The sequence below is a fragment of the Ischnura elegans genome, chromosome 2 (assembly GCF_921293095.1).
Source record: "Ischnura elegans chromosome 2, ioIscEleg1.1, whole genome shotgun sequence".
Classification (NCBI taxonomy): Eukaryota; Metazoa; Arthropoda; class Insecta; order Odonata; family Coenagrionidae; genus Ischnura; species Ischnura elegans.
Window position 1 is genome coordinate 22,700,766 of NC_060247.1, and position 6,288 is coordinate 22,707,053.

Here is a 6,288-nt window from a genome sequence, read left to right on the forward strand (position 1 = left end):
ATGTGGGGGTGGAATGAGGCATTCAGGGAACTCTGTAACGCCAAGCCGGGAAGAAGGGGGCAGGTACGGTAGGTGTTTCGCGCGGTGAAGGGTTTGTTAGGGGGCCGAAGGTACTACCACAGAGTATACAGAGAGGACAAAAGCTGTTTTCTCCCTTTAAATTTTGTAATGCGGAATGCGCGCGTCGGCCATGTTCTAAGCACGTCAAAAGACGGCGCGTATTCAAATATACCATTCACTGATTCGCAACCATCACGTCCACGGCCGATTCCCTGAATATAAAGTGAGGAACTCTGTGCTTTATTTCCCGATCATAGTCGTTATTCCCACGCCCTTCTATCCTTCGGAGTTGAACCCGATTGCGGAAAGTTATTCCCCCATTATTAATATACCTTTCCCTTTGCACAAGTGGCAGGGGTTTAAACGCGTCAATAGCCGTAGTCTTGCGAGTATTTATCATACTCTAAAATCTTGCGTAAGCAGAAGACTTGAAGCAAAGTACATTTTTTACACAGAATTATGCTACAAAGAAGCCAATAAGGTTTGAAGTATGAGTATACTCTGTGACACTACGCTTATCGCCGGTCACCTTTCGGTGACCAATCCATTGGGGAATTGGGAAGGCGAGGGTAGGGCAGAAGATGTGCGTGGTCAAGTAGCTTGTAATAGGGCCTTGTTAGCCTAGTTACCTACGATGACCCAGGCAGGGAGCCGACAAAACGGAGGCGTGGTCGCGAGAGCATTACCTTACGCTCTCCGTCTGGTCACCATGAGGTGACGCAGTCGATTGCCTCGAGGCGGAAAACCCTTGCATTTTTATTCATCCTCTAGATGAAGCGGTGAGGTGAGATTAGTTAGCTCTGGCTCAGGGGAATTTACATTTGGACCCTCGGCTCCCACGCTTATCGAGGGCACCGGCAGTGTCTTGGAATGTCTTCCGCCTCAGTATCACCGCAAGTTCCCTGATAGCGTGGTGCCCAGATGACCTCTTCGCTGAGTGCTTCTTATCCTCAATTAATTTATCAATTAAGAAATAAGCGCCGAGAAGTCAAGTGCTATCTCTATACTGATGGGATGAATGAGGAAGTAAAAGAGAGCAGTGTGATTCGTGGGGTTGTCGGCATGCCGTCTCGAGGTATTAGATAGTTTGTTTGTGTTTAGTTAAAAGTATTATAGCTATACGCTGATAAATTTCTGGCCTTAAGAGTTGAGGATATTCAATACGTATTGACCTCGAGGAGGACATTCGAAAAGTCAACCTCCAATTTTTAACTTCAAGGTGTTGAAATGTCTGGAATACTACTAAATGGCTATGTTTTACGTGATGGAATTTCGCAAACGTAGATCCAATGTAGGTTATATTTCAAGACATTTATGAAAATTGGAATCCACAGCATCATTGATAGATTTTTTATTTTTGAGTTTTTTTAATAAGAAAAACCATGTTTCAACTGAAGGCGAGTAATTTACGCTTAAAAATCAAATCAAACATATGAAATGTTCTTTCGATCGAGAATTATTAATTTAACTTTACATGTCGCCGTAGATGTTGACCCGCATTTGTTGTGCCCTCTGCAATCAGTAGGGAGAAACATCAGGATGTATTATTGCCCTCTTCGCGCCGGTAGAAAGAGAGGTTATGAGGACCCATTAATGTTTCGGGCGATACGTGCAAGAACGGAAGTATGTTTTGATAACGAAATATTTGGTTGTTTGATGGAATGTATTTTGGAGAAGTAGTGGTGGAAATTCTCCTTTAATACTCTCATTTTAGAAGGAAAATTCCATTTCACCGGGGAGTCGAGTCATATCCAATAATTTCCCCACTCATCATCATTATCTAAGTGCAGAATTTTCCACTTCTCACCTGATGTCCTATTGGAAAAATAAGAGAGAAATGAGAAGAAGTGAAAATGAGTTAATTTGAGAATCAAAGGTGATGAAATTTTTTAGTCCAAGGGTCTATGGTGTCAAATAATATAACTGACCAAGTGGTATGTTGGCAACCGAAATCGATAGCAATTGTCACATAATCAAGTCGGACACTGGATGCTGATAATCGGCGAAAAATTAAATTCAACCTTAGAGCAAGGCTTTCAGTATTCCAATAGCTTAGTTTATATTGCACGACCTAATGCAACGACCCAATCCCGAGTAAAATAAATCGTATGCCTGAAACTATGCCTTAGCATATTCACCTCAGTTGGCATATTGTTTCTTTGGAACTGGATAGAGTTAATGGAAATAATGCGCAAAATTTAGTGTGCTCACATCAATTGTATTGGCAACGGATTTTATCATCTGGCGCTTTAAGCGTTTTACACTTCCGCGTTCATTGCGATACCGAATGCCTCGACACGAAGTTTTTACATTCGATCCGATGAGAATAGAAAAGTCTCTTTGGCAACGCTAGAGCTTCAGATTCACAAAGAGATATATAGAGGGAGCTCTTCAGTAATCTTCGGCATACAGATGCAATCAACGCGAAAATTAAATGATGGGATTCGCTCAAAAGAGTGAAAAAGCCCTCTCGTAACCACAACTACGGCTGGGAGCTCACTGCCAGGCAAATATCTACGGATCGCACACAGATAAAGTGGAAGGGATGTCGGAAGGTTACGGGGCTACATTCTGACCTCGACCCCTCGTGACATCTCGCGTGACGCGTGGTCGCGTCTGCGGCTCTTGCTAGATAAAATGAATGGTTCCGCGAATGAAGCGCACTTTTCGAAATAGTGGATACGGAAACGCTGAGGAGACACGTCAATGGATGAATCATGCGTCGATAATGATTCTCTTGAATAGCAAAGGAAGGCTAAGAATTGTAGGGCTCCTCCAATGAAATGTAGCCACAATTTTCAGAACGCAACAAGGGAAGCAAACGCAAATGGGATGAGCAGTCATTTGTATATTTTTAGAGCTCATAGAACCTCTTCTTCATTTTTTTCTACGAATAAATACTGCCTAGAGTTTATTGCATTTTTATTAATGTAGAATAGTTGACATTATATCATTGATTGATTTGAAAATGGACAGAGAGAGAGAGAGAGTTAGCTACTTGTGTAGAAACTAGGGATGGACGGATCCAGGATTTTTTCCGGATCCGGATTCAGATCGGATTCTTGATTTTCGGAGCCGGATCTTTCCGATCGGATACTTTCGGATCCAAATGCAATTTTCAAATTCCTGACGCTGAGATTCCCTCGATGATTGTTCAATCTCTTGGGAAGAGTCACAATATGTGCCAGTCGCATTTTGCCTTTTTATTTTCCACGGCTGAAATTCTGCTACGTAACCTCTGCGAGAGCTTTCAAACAAAACGTTTCATGAATCGCATGCGACGGCGCATTCGAAGATAAAATCGGAACTCTTTCCACCCTTATAGGGCGTTGCATTCACTGAAGCTATTATTTAAAATTTCGGATCCAGATCCGATGTAGATTAAAATTGTAATTTTAATCTAATTTATAATTAAAATTTATTTTTTTTGGAAAATAAGACGCATTCTCGCGTGAAAACGGAATGATAACGAAAATACTCTTCCCAAGAACAAGACCTAACATCGCCTTTACCATAAGAACCCTGACCTTTTTCAGCAAAAGATTTATTGAGCATTATGAAAACCTTTAACTGAACAACCGTCAGTTCCAGGCTATATAAATGAAGATACTGCTTTTTAGCGGCGAAATAATACTCTGGTAATTAATACGACAGTCTAGTCTTAAGGAATTGAGAGAGGTAAAATACAGAAAAATGTTGTGTCCTAGAATCAGATTGTATTATACCGGTGACGAGCTAATCTTTTATTGATGCTGTGGGTTTGACCGAGATAATTGAAGGCACAGGAGTAAAGTCTAGGCGGCTAGAAAGTAGGGGAATTGAGGTAAACGAGAGGGAAGACGCCCCACAGCAATATGTTTTTCAACAGTTTCGCCATTTTGCGCATCTTAAAGTCTCCTTTGATAACTTCTATGTTTTAAATAATTAATGAAAGAATGCAGCCATAATGTAACGACATCATTCTCTTCTGCTTTCACGTTTAAATGGTTTTTGTGCTTGACAAATAGAATAACTTTAAAATGTCACATCATTTAAAATGTTTAACAAAACATTTATCATGTCACATCACAACTACTGATATTCATTGATAGCCATAACTAATGAATTTATAAAAAATAATACAATCTCGCACATTTCACACTCAACTCTGGCGTTGTGATTCTAAAACGGAAATATTTTTAAAAAATGTATCACTAGATTCATCAAAGAAGGAAGTATTTGTCAATAAAACCGATGCTTTCACTTGGAAATTACTATTTTCGTGGCAACCTTTTAAATCCTCCTCGCGGCCCTACTCAGCATCGCGTAACATGCCCAAGTTTGCCGGTGACTCACAGCTCCATGACTGAGTCAAACATATACTAGACGCCTTATTAGGAAGACGTGAATGCCAGCCATTATCCGCATATCTAGTCTCGGATCAGGAGAAGACCAGCGTTCAAGATGAAATGGATACCTATCTCACGAAATACGCCGCTTAGTCGATTGGAGTTTCCTTTCTTTATAGCTTGAGACTTATACTCGTTCCTTTGCCTTTTGCCTAAGAAGTAACTCTCATTGATCAGAATACAGTTTTGCAGAATATATGTGGATGTAATTATCCGCAGTCCTGTTCACAGAGGTTTGCTAAATCGATTATAACTTTTATATTAACATAAAAAATGTAACTATGAATAATTTTCATTCATGAGGGGGGTATCAATTTTCCTATTCATTAATGACCGCCAAAATTCTAGATTTGGAATTAAATTTGCTTCATTTTAATGAAATAACCGTGGAAACATTTCACAAATAATTTACCCCTGTGAGACTGTTTCACATGAGATATTAGATTGTGATGTAAATATGTGTTGTGACACGTAAAAATTCAACCTATTCAGTGGCACATTTCTAAGAAAATGCTATGAAAAAAAACTCTAATGGATGATAAGGAGGTGTCAAAATGCCTCTTACTCTTTTTATTCATGGGCACGATGGACTTGGTGAATAATTGTGAAATATTGGAAAATTCCTACTTCCAAGAGCCTGTATTAAAGTGGTAATTTGATCTAATCAGAGAAAGGTAAATATATACTTTTATCATATTAGGAGGCACGCTATAAACGGGACGCTCTTGGTTAGTCAGATTTCTTATGATCGAACTGATTTTCTCTTCCTATGGTCGGGAACCCGCGGACAGCGGGTCGCATGCAGCCCGAAAAATTTTCCAGGTAACCTCCAAAATAACAGAATGTTTTGGCTAATTATTAGTATTAATTATGCCAGTATTTTGTACCAAATAGGCCCTTGAGTCCGAGAGCTGAATGCTTAAATTTTGTCTATTGATAGCCCGTCTTTTTTCGCACAAGAATGCGAAAACCGGCCAATTAGGATTCAGGAAAAGCAAAGACATAAGAGAGACAATGATGTCCCTGAGGCTGCTCATAGAGAAGATAATGGAAAAGAACAAGCCCATGTTTGTTGCGTTTGTGGACTAAGAGAAGACATTTGACAACCTGGATTGGAACACAAATCTTGGAATCCTGAAAGAAATTGGAGTTATTTACAATGAAATGTCAATATACCACAGTGTGTTCAAAACCAAATAGCGGTTATTAAATCAGGACCCACCTGTGAAGAAGCAAGAATTAAGAAAGGAGTGTGCCAAGACTGTCTTTTTCACCTGTAATTTTCAAAGTTTACATCGAGGAAGCCATTTAGAAAAACAAGGAAGAGGCGTCAGGAGTGAATAATGAATACCCATGAAGAAAAGTTAGCATGCTTCGATTTGCCGATGCCTTCGCTGTCATAGCGGAGTCAGAAAAAGATTTTATGAGGATTCTGGTAAAAATTAGTATAATAAGGCGTAGACATCGGTTGGAAATAGCCACAAAGAAAACTCAGATATTAGAATGCAGTAGAAAAGAAGACGTGAAGAATAACATTAAAATAGCAAAACAAAAACTGTAATATTTGAATGGATTTTTCTATTAGGGGAGCAGAATAACTTGCGAGGGAAGAAGCAAGAAAGAAATTATTTGAAGAGAAACCCAGACGAAGAGGACATTCCATCAAAAGAAACATCTACTTACAGCGAAAAAGGTAAGCATAGTAGTACGGTAGCAATTAATCATAACTTACATTTGTAGTATGCTTCGTTACGGAAATGAGGTATGAGCAGGTATGAACAATGACAGCGGCGGAGTAATCTTGAGTGGAGGCTTTCGGATGTGGAAAAAGGATGGGAAA